The following is a 17,215-nucleotide window of genomic DNA, read 5'->3' as shown; positions in this document are numbered from 1 at the left end:
GGAAATGATTACTTCAGCGCTTATGTTAAATGTTATCCGACAACTGCACGCATATAATCCGATTGGCGTGTAAAATAATTCCCAGGAAATCTCTCATTAATACATAAATGTTTCTCCAAGAAAGAGAAATATTTCTCTTAATAATTTAAGTTTTCATGATTATATGTGTATTTGATGAAAGCATAATTTTTACCTGGATGCTCAGAGGCGAATCTACAAAGTTATTAAAAGCATCAGAATATTTTAGAAGTATAGCGTTAGAATGTTTAGAATTATTTGAATTGTTTCGCGTTTTTATTTTTCAAATCCAAGAAAGCCATTTAAATTCTATTTCTAATAGAATTTAAATGGCTATACATACACGCGACAATTAATGACATTTAAGCTCCTCTTCAATTATTCTATAATTTAATAACCTTAATAATATAATACAATAATATTATCTAGTATAATTTTTTAACATATTTTGTTTCTGACCGACGTCCAGTCTTCATCACATAAAAAACGAATTCAATTTTACTTTGTTCCTCGCTCGCAACAGAGACGGAAATCCTCTCGAAGATGAGAAAATTCCTCCTCTCCAAGAGGACCACTGTTATAAAACGAGTTCTCCGTACATGAGGTTATTTAATATCACGATCTAAATGTCACTAAAGAGCCTTTGCTTTTTCTCGAGACCGCCGATCGACGATAATCGCGAGAAACAATCGTACGGGAAATCCCGCGACTATATTGGCCGTACACGGATACACTGTGAATTGTTCACGGAATACTGAAAGCGCGAAGACATGCCTCTTTTTCTCTCTTATCCGTCCAGTAAGTATTTCTATCCTGATACGCTAGAGCAGACGCCAACAGGATTTCCTCGAGCAGCTTGGGCACGGATGAATGAAGAATTTCTCTCACTGATCATCGTTTACGACGCAGAATTGCCTTTCTTTTGATTTTTATGTATATCGGCGCTTTTTAATATTTCCAGGTACTACAATTTTACACTTTCACTCATCGCCGTTACAGTATTGACTTTTGCCCGTCGACCGTGTTTCGATAGTTGATGCGGCTGATATATTATTGTCCCGATGTATTCGCGTTATTATTATGAGTAGCAATCGCTGAATCGAATGAGATAATAATTTGAAAATTAATCATGTACAGATTATTGAGAAAAAAATGAGATTTACGATAATTATTGCACAATTCCATGCAAGATTACATCGAGCACTACATATGGCGCACAGTTTTAACTGTGTTAACATATTATGTATGTAATCAATAATCATTTCAATAACGTGTGTCGTAAAATACACATTTCATATTTGGTTGCTTACTGATTCATTATTTTCGATGATTATATTGTAGTTATTGTAATTATTTTGTATGAATCTTTATTTTTATCTTATATTTTTTGCTTCTTTCCCTTCTATTGTGCTCGCGCGTGTCTTGATTATACTAAAGGATCGTTTTCTCATTAACGAAAATAATAATAATAATCTTGCGTATAAAATCCATGTAAATTCCAATCGTTGAACTGGAATATCACGTTTGTTATCGCAGATGGGTAGAATGTACTTTTAAAATATCGAAGGGTACAATACGAAGGGTCTCCGTGTATGTATGTAAATTATATCCGCTCGAATATGGTATCCAATATAATCGCGATATTATATTCGACCGGACGAGCATATTGTGCGTGTATGCCGTTCACTTCGTTGCCTTCGTTGTCGAATGCATAATTAATGTATTCAGATATTCCATTGCCGGTTAATTTACTTTAATAAGCTGACGTTATGAAAAATGAGGATCCCGACGAGAGCACGTAGCGTTACTCTCGAGATTAGCCCGTTACGTCTGTGTTCAATTGTGTGTTACGAACGGCACTGTTAAAATAGAGAGAAATTATCAAAGGCTCGAGATCGCAACGTCATAATTATGAATTAGTTATAGCTTTCACGACGCGACTGAAAACAACAAACGAAACGAAGACGAACGTTCGATTCGTTGCGTGTCGGCTACGTAATCGCATAATAATAATTTCTACTTCGATGCATCCTAATAACTTCCAAGAAACGCTTTTCTAAATATCTCGCATAAGCGGAATAGTTACCTCCTAATATTCTGGACGGAGTAAGTCATTTCCGAGAGAGGAGCTGAGTTGCGTGTTTTCCCGTGGGGTCCGTAACTACACACGAGTATCTCATAAAAAACTCTTCGAGGGTAGCCGGTGCGCGCGTCCGACAAAAAGCGCTGTTTTCGGAGCCGCGAATGTTCGTGCGGTTTCCATTGCGAAAAGCGGAAGGAAGAAACGTGGGCGAGGTGGGTGATCGATCGTCGGTGGCCGCCTCCGCCCTCCTACCCCTTCCGGGCGAGGAGAGAAAGGGGTGGAGAAATGGGCGAGAGAAAGGTGCTCCCGCAGGGGAACCGAGAGAGAGAAAGCATGTAGTAGCTAGTATAGCGGCTAGTAGCGAGAAAGAGAAAAGGGCGATTCGACATCGGCGATATCTCACTGATATCCGACCACGTTTCACGATCTGGATTTGCGACGAGGCACGAACCAAACGCCGCCACGGAGCTGGACCAGCTCCGATTACTTTCGGGATTTCAAGATTGGAAAATAGATAGAGAATCTCGGTCTCGTCGAACGGAGCCGTAATCTTGGTGGCGGCAAGGCTCTGTATCACTTTCCCTGTACTTAATTTGAAACCATTTTATTTGTGATATTAACATGGGTTGTTAATACAACAATAATATTATTACAACAATAACAAAAATATTTAAAAAATTTTCTAAAGCCATCGCCAATTTATATTTCTATCACGATGTAAATATCGCGAATATACGCTCGTACCAACATTTTCTCAAAGGAGAAACATGGAAATGAAGTATTAAGTAATACAATATTTACACGACGTTGGAAAGAATCCGTGCGCTGCAAGATGGATCCTTTCCTTGGGAATATTCCTCAAAAGGATTAGAGTTCCTCCTATGAGGAAATATGGAAGGAGGAGCGAACGAGGAACTACGTGGCAAGCAACCGGATTTTGGAGTCACCGATATTTCAACGGTAGCACCGGATCGAGATTTGCGATGGACACGAGCCAACGATCTCAGGAGGATCGCACTAACTTGGATTACTTTCACCGAAACATTGGGCGAGCCACGAAGATTGCGAGGTAAAACGCGAAAATCTTTATCATGTCCTTTTAACAACCATCTCGGTCGGTAGACGTTTCCGATCGAAAAGCACCGGTTATCTTCATCCGAAAGTTATCTGCACAAAAAAATTAATACACCGCTCGAGTTGAATTAGATCAAGAGATCAAGGGTCCCAAAGGTTTTATTGTCCGTCTGAGATCGCGCGAGCGCGCGAGAAGAAATGCGACCGGAAGGAGTACGGCGGGAAGAAAAATAAAATGCCTCGAAGACATAGACCGATCGATACTTCTTCCCATGCAACGGACGCACCCTGTACCGACGACGACAACGGCGACGACGACGTAGCGACGGTGCTCGGCTGCAAATGCGATCTTCTCTCGCGAGTGTCTTCGTGTACTCCGCGGAGCCCCTCGCATTAAAATTCCACGGGGCTAGATCGGCGCGCATTAATAAAATGTACCGCGAAAAGCTTGTTGCTCACGAAGAAAACGAAGAGCGGCTTTCGCGTCTACGCGTCGCGTAAAATATTCACAATTACACGAACAGCTTATTTTTTTAGGGCGTAATCTCGCGCGTAATTTGATTTCTTCTTCCTCGATGTCGAGCATTTTCTATCCGCTTTTCTTCCGTTTGCTCTTACGATGACAAATGGAGGATATGTACGTTGTCGCTTCTTCTCTCGATCTTCCTAGTCCAAACGTTTCTCCACTTTTATATACAAATCGCTATAAACCATGAGAGCTCGGACGGGATCAATAATATGCCCGGCGTTACGTAAATATTGGCCGAATTTTCCTGCGAGTCTAATTGGACGAACTATTAATGCCTGATTGCGAAATGTTCTATTCGAAGACGAGAGAAATCTGCGATTGCGGCTTCGTGGCGCGCGCGCGGTATCTTTATAAACTATAACTAGCTCGCGCAGCATATTTCCAAGCCAAGGTTAGAGCCTGGTTGGCTGGCATTTTAGTCTAAGAATTTCTGGTATTTCCTACTGGCAATACGCGCGCATAACCCGGAAGGGCATCGATTCGGAGGGCGGTCTTTCGAAACGCGCTCGCGGGTGCGTGAGACCGTAACCGCTCGATCCGCGGAAACAACTTCGTTCCATGTGCTATAACTTGTTTTATTCGCGTACTCGAGAGCGTTTTACCGTGGCACGTACGAGCTTCCTCCGTGTAAGGTAAAGGCGAAGGCGTGCGCACGGGGGAGCGCTAAAACGTGGAAAAGTGTTGGTAAACAACGGCAATAATGACGATGGCGGTGGAAAAGTACGCGCGACGGGAACGTGACCCGACTATCCTCGTCCGAAATGCACTTTTTCATTTCCTCGCGTTTGTATTTTTCTCCCCGCGAATGAAAATTCCACCGCGGTTCGACACGAGGGCGTAGGCATCCATCGTGCGCGACGAGCCAGCTGCGTAATTTTCTAGTAGCCTGAACCTTGGGAATTATATGTTCCTCGAGTTAATTGGCTACTTAAAGCTAAATTGGTTAGAGCCTGATATTTATCTCCGAAATAATACTGTCGTTAAAAGATTAAATCTAATTAACGACGTACATGTGTTGCGTTCGCACGTATGTTACTTTCCTAATAAATTATGTAAACTTTACGAGATTTTTCTCGTTACCGTAAATATCTTCGTTAAGTACAGGGGTATTACAATATTATGCAAAAGTAAAGGAGGATTTCTCGTTCACGGGTCACTTCCTTATTCGTTCAGCCGTGATGACTTCGGGCCGCGTCCTCAAGACCTGTTTACGTAAGTATGAATAAGACGTGCCGCATTCTAACGGTTGATCTATTTACGTCCACTGCTCCCCGAAATCCTAGCTCGCGGCCGGCCCGAACGCACCTAATTTTACATTCGGAGCAAAAACTCCGGCACCGCATGTGCCAAGTGGAGCTCCGACAATCGATCTCTCACCCCGCGTGACCTTTTCCGCATCGGGATCGCGTCGGAGGGGAAATATTTGCGAGGATATAAAAATTTCAAAGTTTGCGCAGGATTTCGAAAACGGCGGCGTGCACGTCCGACGACGACGACGATTCGAGACTGTTGAAGTAAAGATGAGAGCTCGCGGGAGAATAATGGCGGATTAATCGGACGACGTCGAGGAAAAAGGTGGGGAACGTAGGGAATGCGAGTTCACGTGTCTCGACCTAATCCCGTTCCGTCGTAATTGGATCACATGGAGAAAGAGCGAGGTCGGGGCTCAGCTTAGCTGCGAATTAATTCCGCTGACCACGTGGAAAGTTCCCTCGCGTCCGAGGACAGCCCGCGGCGAAGCCCATCCGGAATGGGCGAAGTTCCCTCTCTCCCCTCCCCCTTCGCAGAGGGGAGTCACGGGGGGAAGCAAGATGACGCACGTCGCCCGTAAAAATTCCCCTGTTGACTGAGATAATCGCTCCGTATCTCATAGATTTATAACGGCGACTGCCTCGGTGCGACAATGGCGCGACGCCCGGTACGTCACGGAATTATTGCAAGATAAGATTTACGGATTGTACAAAAACCGGGAGTGTACTGTTGCTTTTGGCGCGTTTGTCTCCGCTTTCTGCGCGCAATTCGCGCGGGTGACGCGAACGCGTTTCTTCCACCGTAATACTTGAAACGCGCGACGGATTTAGAACGGAATATTAATCGCCGGGGAATGAGTAATACCCCCGAAAATACGTTTCGGTATAATTAAAGCGGCCCGAGTTTATCGACCACGATCGTCGAGATCGAGAGGCATCCTCCGACGCGTCTTCATTGTTATTATCGTCATTATTGTGTAATTAATCATCATTATTATGTAATTAATTGTCACGTAATGTGCGCTGTTCGTGAGACACATTAAAATCGTATAGAAACACCGCTCTAGTTTTCCCGCGCTCTCGTTTAACGATATTTCAACGCAGACCGACTCCGTATCGGTAGTTTCGATAATTCCAGAAAAGCCAGATACCGCGCATTAACCGTATTCTATGGATGTAACTTTAATTAACCGCTCCCCGAGCTCGGCTGTAATTATCGCATGGTTCGATACGCCGGCGGGGAAAGATAGTTCCCGCCAGTTCCCGCTCAATATATACTGCCGATCCTTTAGAAATACGACGCCGAACACGTCGAAGCGTAACTCGAAACGATATAGAAAATGTTGTTACTTTAAAAGCTGCACGGGATAAAATCGTATATGAAAGGTTATGGGGCGATTTTTCTCAAATGGGAAAACTACAAAGTTTCAGATGTGTGTCGTATAAAAAACAGCTCGCATCAAATTGAAAGGTTTTTTAACATACGCGTTTTTATTATTTTCCTTTAGAATTTAAATGGAATCTTTTGTTTCAGGTTGACGAAATATGTAGCTATTGAATTAAAAATAAGCATGACGAAATCGAGCGCAAATGGATGTTCGCCGAAAATATTGAAAAGCAAGTCACGATCGCACTGATATAAACGTTCCTTATCTACTCGTTGAGAAACGATAATAAAAGCTTAATTATCGTTTGTGTTGTTTCAGTTTGTAATCTTCAAACTTCCGTTTGCTTGCAAAATAATAATAATTATCAAATTATTACCAATCCTAAAAATTAAAATCTTAATAACTCTCATGACACATCTTTCTACGTACGTATCTATATTCTGCCCTATATAATTTTCACCATCGCAAGAAATGCATGTCGAGCATACACATCTCGGCGAATCTCTCTTTCTTGCTATTTTTTTTTTTATACTATCTTTCTTACTCGATTTCTCCGTCGAAGGTATCCGACGATTTCAACCGGCGCGGTCGTGCATGTCGATTAATGAACGGGGTCAATGGAAAGTGCGAGTATTCGAGAGATTAATCCTTTCGATTTCTATCGGCATTGACCCTGTCCGCTCGCATCTCCGATCTATTTATATCGCACACGCGAATCTTAAACGACGTCGCGGCAATCATCATTAAATCGCGGATCACATCTCGGATTAACCCCGTTATCGGCGATTAATAATCATGCGATTCGAAAGGTTCAACGCGCCGGTCGAGTAATTGGGCACGGTTCCGTCTGTGTTGTATACAACGAACGATGAGTTGACTGGATCGGCGCAGCATCCGGCTCCGTGATGGAAAATCACAAATGTGCGATCTTCGATCGCATCTGGCTGACTGAGCCGCGACTTGCTTCGTCGCGGAAGTATCGGCGACGCCGATAAAAGCTGGTTCAACGGTCGCTCATCGGAGAATCGTGCTTCTGGCGCTTCCTGCGTCGGCCGCCGGTTGGCAACAATGAAAGTGCTCGATTACACGCTCGTTATATAATTAAGATTGTTATGTGTGCCGGCGGGAGTAAGCGCGCACAAGCGCTATGTTACCTTGCAGCTGGATGCTGCGGCGGACGTGCATCACCACGGATGGATTCTAGCGTGCTTGTGGCGCGGAATTTTAAGAACGCTGAATGTAATAAGAGAAAATGACAAAGAAAATAATACAAAAAATAAATGTAATAAATAACAAGAAATAAGAACAAATTAAGTTTAAATATTCATTATAGTCTTTACAGATAAAATTATTTTAGACGTTTGTATATCTCATTTCATAAGCGCATTAATTTATTTTATTTCTGTTTTTGAACCTGTTATGTTTCAATTATATTTATATATCGACATCGTTTAATTATTTAGGTATATAGTATCGTTAACGTTAAAATTTTCAAGTTCGCGCATTATCTATTTGCACATTTAGTACTTTTGCTGATCGACATTGCGATCGTTTTTTTTAATTCATAAAAGGATCAATAACAATAACAAAACAATTTTTAATGCTTTCGTTATAATTCGGCTTGAAATTAGGTGTATATGACTTTTCTGCCAATAGGTATCTATCTTTTTATTTCTCTCTTTCACATTCGCGCAATTTCAATATTCGCGACAGTTTGCGGAACGCAGAATTTCCTCACGAATACGGCGCTTCCGCCGAAAGCCTTCTGCCTTATTTTTGAAACCAAGCACAAGGTGAAAACTATTCATCCGAGCGGGAGTTTATCGCGGCGCTTTATGCGCGTGCACGCACGACGGTCATCGCGATAATGGCTTTATCGCGATTAACGTCGCCCACCAGCGTCCGATATTACGCAGTCGCGGCTTTGGATCGGAACCGAGGGGCGGGATAGACCGACAGAGCAAGCACACACAAGGAGGACAATGTACACGACTTAAGCATCACATGCGCCGGCGATCCCAATTTCCTGATATCCATCGATCGGTCCTTACACGCGAGAGTCCTTAAGCCCTCCGCAGGAGTTATCTATTCCGAAGACTACATACCGTTCCACTCAGCGCAACATTTTCGCAACTGATAAAGTTGAATCTATTTCCGCGAATAGAGACAATCACGGTGGTGCACGTCAATTGGCTGTTGCATCCGCGAGATGCTCTTCTACTCAATGTGATTACGCAGCTCTTGTAGTGCTTTCTAAGTGCCGCTGCTAATGACTTCCGTCTAGTCTGAGAGGATACCGCCACACGACATTTCCCCTGCTTTTCTTCCAATTTATTATCCGCGAAGAACAATGTGACAACGATCTAATTCCATCAGCAGAAAAAAAGATGCTCTTCTTTAAATTTTTAAAAGACTCGCTTTTTCGAAAATAACTACGGTTTTCTGAGGTACACTGAGGCTGGATAAAAAGAAGTACAAACTACGCTGTTTCGGACAATATTAACAACATTGAATTATTTCTAATTTGTTAAACATTTCCAATCTTCAATTATCTTCTACTTTTCTTTGAGATATGAAAGATATTGCAAACAGGTGAAGATAAGATACAAGTAGTACGTTGACAACTTACTCGAATCGAGCGTCACAATTCAAATAAGTATATTCTCGGAATATCCGTAGTATAGATGCTTTAATCGTTGTACACGTTCGTACGTTGTACATATGGACATATTCGGTAACGCGCCTTTTTTAGCTGACGTGCCGATTACGGAGGTCATTGTCCGAATAATTGCTATTTGAATATTCGAGCGTAATGCGGATGGAATATCCGCAGTACGAACAAAGGCGTATCGTTGCCATCTTTTTGCGATTTCAAAACAATATACCCTATATAGCAACATATCCTCGAGCCTTTAGCAACAATATCGATTCAGCTGGCAAAGGGGAAAGAGCAATATAATTATTACGTCATAGTGTGTAGAATGCATGACATATGTCCCATGCTATAATTATACCATGTAATTGTGAGACTAATATTATAATTATTATTTTATCATCGTACTCGTTGACACCGACACTTTCATTAATAATAAAATAAAACAGCGAAGTATTCCAATTTGCGATAGTACTCCAATTATCTCACGATAATACTGCAATTAACGTAGTAATTACGGCATTCAAATATCATTATTCTTATCAATAAGCATAACAGGCATTCGCCGTCTTAATAATATGCTCGACAATGACACGTGCGAAGATCGCGGCAATTACATATAGTTAGAGCTCCACGTGCCTGTGTTTCAAGGCTCCATAATTAATCCCGAAGGCTCGCGATTGTCGTACTACGGCGTATTACGCTCACGCTGACAAATTGTTCAAACAATCGTCGTCGGCTTCGACGAGACTCGTTATCTGTGCCCGATATTTGTAACTCGTGACGCGAACGCTCGCGTATGAGTTAGCATTCTTTGCGATTCCGACGCGAAAGGAAAGAAAAAAAGTGATAACGCTGCGACTCGTGAAATTTCACCTGATACCGCTCGCGTTGACGCTATATTCCGGAGGAATTTCAACAGAGGCGATTAGGACGCGATACAAATTCCGATAGTAGTAGTTCATAGATATTATTTCCAATTAACCGCGTTCATACTTGAAATAGCCATTACGATCGTGTTTGTTCAACCTTGCGCACACAGGCACGCCAATTTTAGACCGCTGTACATGGGGATCTCACGTGATGCGCGATTTCATTTTCGTTCGATATAACCGCGATATACATGCCTATACGGCTAACGTGGCGGCCAATAATGCTCGCCACGCACGACTTGTTCCAACCACTTTGAACTTGGATCTCGCAAATCGCATGGAAAACAGGGTAGTAGGTCGCTCGATCATCGGCTGCTGCGTTCGAGAGGCATCCCGTTTGGCATTTCTCCGAGCCGGCTGTCCCTTTCTATTCCGAGTCGCCGCTTTTTCACGACGTCGCCGGATCGATACCCAACAGAGGCGATGACGACGGCGAAATCGCGCGATTGGACGACGCGCGATAAATAAATATCGCGAGAAAAGGAAATGGCGCGCTGTTAAGTCTCGCAAACACTTCGAAAACGCGACGAAGTAACGAAGTAATTGAAAATCTTCGCCGTTTGTGCCGCCGAAATAGCGGCGTAAGAGTACTTCGAGGACAAGTTGCAGCCGAAAATGCCGAAGAAAACAGGGTTCCTTGATGCGAGGGGTTAAAATTACGTTTAACCACAGGGCAACTGAAGATTCCTTTGGCCACCCTGTCGTTTCACCTTAGAGGGCCCTTAACGAACTCTCTTCTCTCTAACTTCGCTCCGCTTTCTCCACCCCCCCCCCCCAAATCCAGATCCTCTTCAAGCAAGTCGAGGGTGCAAGCCGACGATGCCGAAATCTCGCTGGTACAACGCAGCTCGTAAGGTACGGACTTGCGCTGTGTACAGAATACGCGGTGATGTCGGCATATTATCTGCGAACGCGCTATCACATTGTTCGCATTATATATCGCCGTGATTGTCGCGACAGCTGCGCGACGACGTCAAGTACTTTGTCAGCTTAATTTCCGCGCGTTCCGAGAATTTTTATCAAGTTCTAATCGCTCCTTTATTATCGAGATTATAGATTCTGTATGATATAACGTACGTGATAAATGTTCCGTAATTAGTTGCATAATTTCCTTTTCGTCTTGAAAAATTTTCAAAGTTTATTTTCTATAAACGTTTTGTATATCGGGCGTAAATTTTTATTCCGACTCTCGTGCAGTGCTCAAAGATCATTTTCGAATCATTTCGAATTCGATAACTTTTGAAATACCGAGGAAGTTATAATTTAAGCAATTTTCAGCAATCATATAAAAATGCGGCAGATAACGGTGTAACTATGTGCATTTGGGCTCCCGCGCTGGGATTCTACGAATCAATAAAGCTCGCTCGCGTCACAACCCGCTGGATCTTAATGCAGCGTGCCGCCCGCAATAACGGGCGGATAAAACCATAAAACGTCGCGCACAATGAAAACACTCGCGGAACTCGGGTCGCAGAAATTTCCGACAATTTTCATAATTCGCTTTGACGGTCGTCCAATCGACTCTCGTTTCTCTGGTTACTACTGCCTCAATAAAGGTACGGGTCTCGTCCGTCAATATCAATAAATCGTTGAAATATATGTGTTCCTCACGACATGATAATAATCATGATTAATACGTAAATATATCTATCGAGAATTCGAATTTTTAGTGCTTGAATTTATTATTCTACGTTGCGATACGATGTCATAATCATCTAATTGGAATTTATTATGCGAAAATGTTGGATTCAAGTGCGGTGACAGTGTGATGACAAGCGTAGACAGTAATACGAATTTAATGAGGTAATTTCGCGGACACCGAATCTACGATGTCTGTAAAAAAAAAAGAAAAAAAGCATGGAGCATTAAATATTCCTTTAATGCTCCATGCATAAAAAGATTGTCGGCGAGTCTCATAAATATGAAATATCAATTGTAAATAGAGATTCTTCGAATCAACGAATAAGTCTCGGGCGAGATGATCGTCGATCGATCGGTGGGACGCGCTAGCTGACGCAAAAGACGCGTCGTCGTAATCCGAAAAGGAAGAATGCGGCGATAACCCCTTCACCGATATAACGGAGACAGAAGAGCGGACTTGCGAGCCGCGGCTCTCGCAAGAATGGAAGATTAACGATCCTCTATTGAGGGAGTGCGAGTCGGTATTCCGCTTTCGTTCGACAATGTTATTCTTAGGCGAAGCAGCTGCGAAATTAATGAAGGCACCGCCAAGGAAGACAGAGAGAGAGAGAGAGAGAGAGAGAGGGAAGAGCGTGAAATAATCTCCTGCTGGAGTTACACAGGCGCGCGCGTCACACAAAAGGATATTTCGCGCTTCTCAGGCGGAAACGTCGCCTAGGAGTAGCGATTTGCCAGTGATGGATGAGAATGTTCCTCGGGCTCAAGAACGAAAAAGTTTGCCGTTCAAACGGAGAGAAAGAGGGAGAGACAGAGAAAGAGACTTTCCATGATATCACGTCGGAGACGCTTGACTTTCACGCCGAGTTAGCGATTTGATACTTTGTATAGCATCCGAGAAGCGTCGGAGTGAATGCGATATCTTCAGGCTTGTGCACTTACATTAGATAAAGTAAATTTATTACCGTAATCAGGTTCAGATACGTATTCTTTTTTGTTCGTTCTACATGCGTTCGATATAATTATATAGTATTTAATTATAATTACGGCTGACGGTGTATCTCTCTCTCTCTTTTTAAATAGCGCCAGGATTGAAACCGTCCCATGCGGTTGGCGATCGCGGTGTTCACCGAGATGTTCTCGATAATGCGCCCAAAGATCGACCGAAGGGTGCGCCGGGAATTGTTTTCGTGTACCTCGAGTGAGGGTCGATCGATTCGACTCGCGAGCGCGAGCGACATAGCCGGGCGATGCAGTTCGCATATTACGTGACTGCCACCGATTCCGATGACCCCATGTATTTGCCTACTACGGGCGACGGTATTTGCGCGCTGAGATTTTCCAATTAAACTGTGATTAATTCCGTGACGGACGGTCAGGACGTGCGCCCGGTTGTTTACAGCGGGAAACGAAAGAAGTCGAGAGGAGAGGGACAGAAAGATAGATAGATAGGGAAAGAGAAAACGCGGAGAAGATCGATGTACGGGAAATCGACGTTAATCTGATTTCGGTAGTCGAGCGGGGCGGGCAATTTGCACTCCGGTTCCCGGAAAAGCGCGCGCGTATACGCGCCGCGCGAAGAGATATACGTATATATATCGCGCGGATCCCGAGCGTTTACTCGATAAGCGACGTGTTATCCCGTTAATGCTTTAACAACGCACGCACGGAGTCCGGTGCAGCCGAACGGAATTTACGGTACATCAAGCCTTTTTTTTCCCGGCAGAGGCAACGCCGGCGAGTGCCGCGAACGCGGTGGGAATGAACGGACGCGAGTACACGCGCGAGTACCGCGTAACGCGATTGATAGATGTGTACCAGCTGTGCAAATAAATTCGCGTATCCGCTCGCGGAGCTCGCATCGAGAGCACGTCAGTGCCCGCGATTCATTCTTGTTACGATCGCCGTTTATCGGAGGAAGAAATTTCCACTTTCGTGAAACGTCACATTTCATCTTCGTTAAATGAGTCACTCGGATTGTGGCATAAAATAATAATATTGCGAAGAACCATCGAGAATATTATCACGTCGCGTGATAAGTCGATGGCGCGATTTCTTTGGAAAGCGAACGGCACTATTAGCTGATCCGAGTGATCGCCGAGTGACCGTCGCGTATGTCGACACGTGTATCTTGATAGCAGACGCTATCGCGAGAGGCGAGACGGTAAAAACCGGCTTTCCGTGTCGCTCTCGATCTTTAACGTAACTCGCGCCGTAATGACCGCGTTCGTGTGTAAAGTGAACGCACGCGGAGGAGCTGTGAGTCACGCGGCATTAGCTCCAGATTGTTGTCCTCAACGGATTAAGCCTTGAAGAAATTAATCGTCTCGCTCCCGCGTGCGCGAGCGAGCGTGCTACGATCTAATGGAATTTAAACCGATGACAGGCGCGCGTATGTTTTGCTGTCTCATAATCCGAGAGGGAAAGCAAATTTAAATGGATCGAGGGAAGAAATGGATTTATTTCACTCCTCCCGCGCGCACGCCGCGCCGCGCGCCGCGTTACTTCGCGCAAACCAGTTATTCGATACCTAAACTATTCACGCTCGCGTGAAAGAAAAATTTCCGATACGAGCGAGGCGGAAATACACTAGTGGTTTGCCAGTATTTAGCATCATGCTGATAAATAAAGTCACACTTTGCGTTCATTACCAAAGATGTTTTAACGAACAAATAATAGGAAACTTATTTAACATCATATTTGACTGCGTCTCGCAGGATGAACGAGTTTTGTTACCTATCTTGATAACTAAATCGCAAAAATACGATCGGAATTCACCCGATTAAAACTCGTCTACCATCGCAAAAATTACGATATATGTGATAGGCCAGAATTAAATAAAAAGAGTAATTTATCCGTTTCAACTTTATCGCATTATTTCTAGCGATCAAGATGCATCGGGTTACTTCATAGAGCGAAAATCTCGAAACATTTATCAAATATAATTTCTGAAATTCTTATATATATAATATTTATATTGGAAGTTTTAAATGCTCTGAAAATATATTTTCTATTTTAGGACATTTTATGTTATTACTTTGATTTACCCTCGTAGATCTAGATCACTTTATATTTAAGTATTGTGAACGTTTCAGATATTAAAACACGAATCTTCGAAGCAACTCGAGTCTTCGTGCGATTGAAAGTTTAGTTTTTAAAAGCTATTATTCGCAGGAAGGATTTTCGAACGTCCAGCACAGTTATGTCTTTTTCGTGAAGCTACGCGATATGGTATCAAGGCCGCGACTGTCGTCACCTGTTCTTGCGCTACATAATTGCGGCCGCGGAACGGAGTAAAATCGAGCAGCGGCGACGACGGGTGTATTACGCAGATATGTATGTATGTACCTACATACGTCGTCGGCGTGGCACGGAACTCGAGCCGCGCCGCGCGCGCTCCAGTCATCACGTAATAGCACGCGGTCGCGTGCATGCGCGCGCCACGGCATCACGCTGCGCCGCGGCGTATCGCACGCGTGAGGACGCGACTGCTTACGCACCCACGTCGCGCGTGACGGCAAGTTTGCCTCCGTCGCGTCGTGAGCGATTATTCGCGAATTTTCGACTCGATCGAGCGGTTCGAGTTCGCGCGAATCTAAGCGCGCCTCTTCCAATTAGTTTTAGCCTTTTAAAGATCGGAATCCTGGAACTGCGAAACAGTTTTGTACATCCCACACGCGCAGGATGACGACTAAGGACACACGATAACAATTGATCGACAGTTTCTCGATAACCGTCTATCGCCGTTCGGGATAATTAGTCGATCGGTCAATTTTTCGCGGCGCTCCAGAAATTCCTGTCGAACTGGAGTTTTGCAACGAGATGACGAGTCTTCGGAGCGAGAAATGTCAATCGGTCAGCTTTCTGCGCAATTAATTTGGTCCGCGGTTGTAATTTTACATAAGTTTGTAGTTTGGTCGCGAGCTTATCAACATTCATGGGTGACAAGCCGAGGAGATAAGCGCGGTTGAGGTATCGAGTGGCGTGAATATCTATTTCGTCGCAAGCTCAACTTTCTGCGAATTGGAAAAAAACGAAGAATTGTGGAAATTCCCGCGTAAGAGATCGCTCTTTGCCTCGAAGTCCATCGGCAAACTAAACAAACATTGATTGGCGATGCGATAACAAATATTAACGCGTTTCGTGCGGGGATCGCGTCGTTGCTCGACTTTGCTCCGCGACTTTCGCGGTATAGCCTTCTCGACTGTTCTCGAAAAAGAATAGAAAAGAGAATAGAACGCGCGATTACGCAACGCGCGGTATGCGACGCGTGCAACATCATGCGTCTCGTCGCACCCACGCGCGCGCATGTGTCAAGATCATCCCGCGAGGAGACCTCGGAACTCTCGGAAGGCCGGAGCCCGCGAAACGATCGGCACCTCGGAGTTCTCGGGATACTCACGTGTTTCTCGATAACACGTCTTCTCCGCTATCCCGACGACGAAGGTTGTGTTCCTTTCAATTCCTCCTCGCACCTGTCGCGATTTTTTTATCCACACCGCGCGAGTTCCTCAGGGAACGGAACTTCCTCCTCTTTTCTCACACTCTCTCAAACACTCGCGCCGAGACGAGGGATGGACAGGTCTCAAATCGGCAGGCAGGTACTTCCCACTCGAGGTAATTCCACACGCGTCGAGGGGGCGAGCCGAGTTGATTCGTACAAAAGTAAAAAAAATGAAGGGGGAGGGCAAAAAAAGGGATAAAATGAGAGGAAGAGGGAAGAGCGCTAATGCGGGATGCTGAGTGGGCACGGAAACGGCGGCGGACTGTTCCTCTCCTCCTATCACTCCACCCGATTAAAACTGCTCTTCGGCCTTCGGCGAACGTGGCGATTCGACGACGAGGTCGCGGCGGCTCCGCGCGAGGCACTGAAAAGGGAACTCGTCGCGCGCGCACGCGTACACGTAACGTACACACACGCGCACAATGCACATACACACCGGGGCCTCCCCCCTCCCTTCTTCGGTACCTGTGCGCGCAGTGTCTGGTGGTTACGTGGGTGTCTCTCTCCCTCCGCTGTTCCCCCGTGCGCGCGAGAAGCTAGAGAGAGAAAGAGAGAGAAAGAGCGTTTTATCGCCCCTTCCTGCCCGCCAGGCGATCTGTCCGTACCGCGTTACCAGTGCGCGAAACAACGCTCGCGAGTGCCGCTGCGAGACTGGAACGCGGGGTAACATGTGCGGGCTCTTACATAGCGCGGCATAGTGGTGGGACTGGAGGAGAGGGTGGCGAGGCTGGTGTAGTAGGGATGTGGTCGGTCTCCCCCTCTTTGAGAAGAGAACTCAGAACGGAGTAGGGAGCTGGCAAGGACGCGGGGTTCCGCTCCGGAGTCCGGCGACGTGTCGGCCGCTCGCTCTCGGCGAGCGCACTTGACTCGTTGCCGCTTCGGTGCACGCCTCGCACACTGTCTCTCTCTGTCTCTCTTTCGCTCTATACCAATTATCTTTAATTTTTTATTATATCCCGACTTTTACTATGTGTGCTGTCTGTGTTGCCCTCGAATTTTTTTCGAAGTTAAATTTTAATTTATTTCTATCTACCTTGCTTTTCTTTCTCTGTCTTGATATCTCGGTTTTTCTTTTTCTTCTCGTTACATTTTGACATGTATATTTAACTTTAACACACGCACACGAGATACAAAAATTTTTAATAT

At 44.7% G+C, this 17,215-nt stretch overlaps 1 protein-coding gene across 2 annotated transcripts in view; it reads right to left on the bottom strand.

The window, feature by feature from the left end:
- LOC139820070 (uncharacterized) overlaps positions 1-17,215 on the bottom strand; it is an 80,687-nt gene that overhangs the window by 31,435 nt on the left and 32,037 nt on the right. The window contains exon 1 of one of the 2 annotated variants that reach the window (XM_071790010.1): positions 15,968-16,731. The exons of the other annotated variant lie outside the window; for it this stretch is intronic. The gene's annotated coding sequence lies outside the window, so the exon portion shown is untranslated. Of the gene's footprint in view, positions 1-15,967; positions 16,732-17,215 lie in introns of those variants that run through there. 2 annotated transcript variants of the gene reach the window in all.

The sequence above is a fragment of the Temnothorax longispinosus genome, chromosome 1 (assembly GCF_030848805.1).
Source record: "Temnothorax longispinosus isolate EJ_2023e chromosome 1, Tlon_JGU_v1, whole genome shotgun sequence".
NCBI lineage: Eukaryota > Metazoa > Arthropoda > Insecta > Hymenoptera > Formicidae > Temnothorax > Temnothorax longispinosus.
The sequence above is the reverse complement of the archived record's forward strand: the minus strand, read 5'-3'. Positions and strand labels throughout refer to the sequence as shown.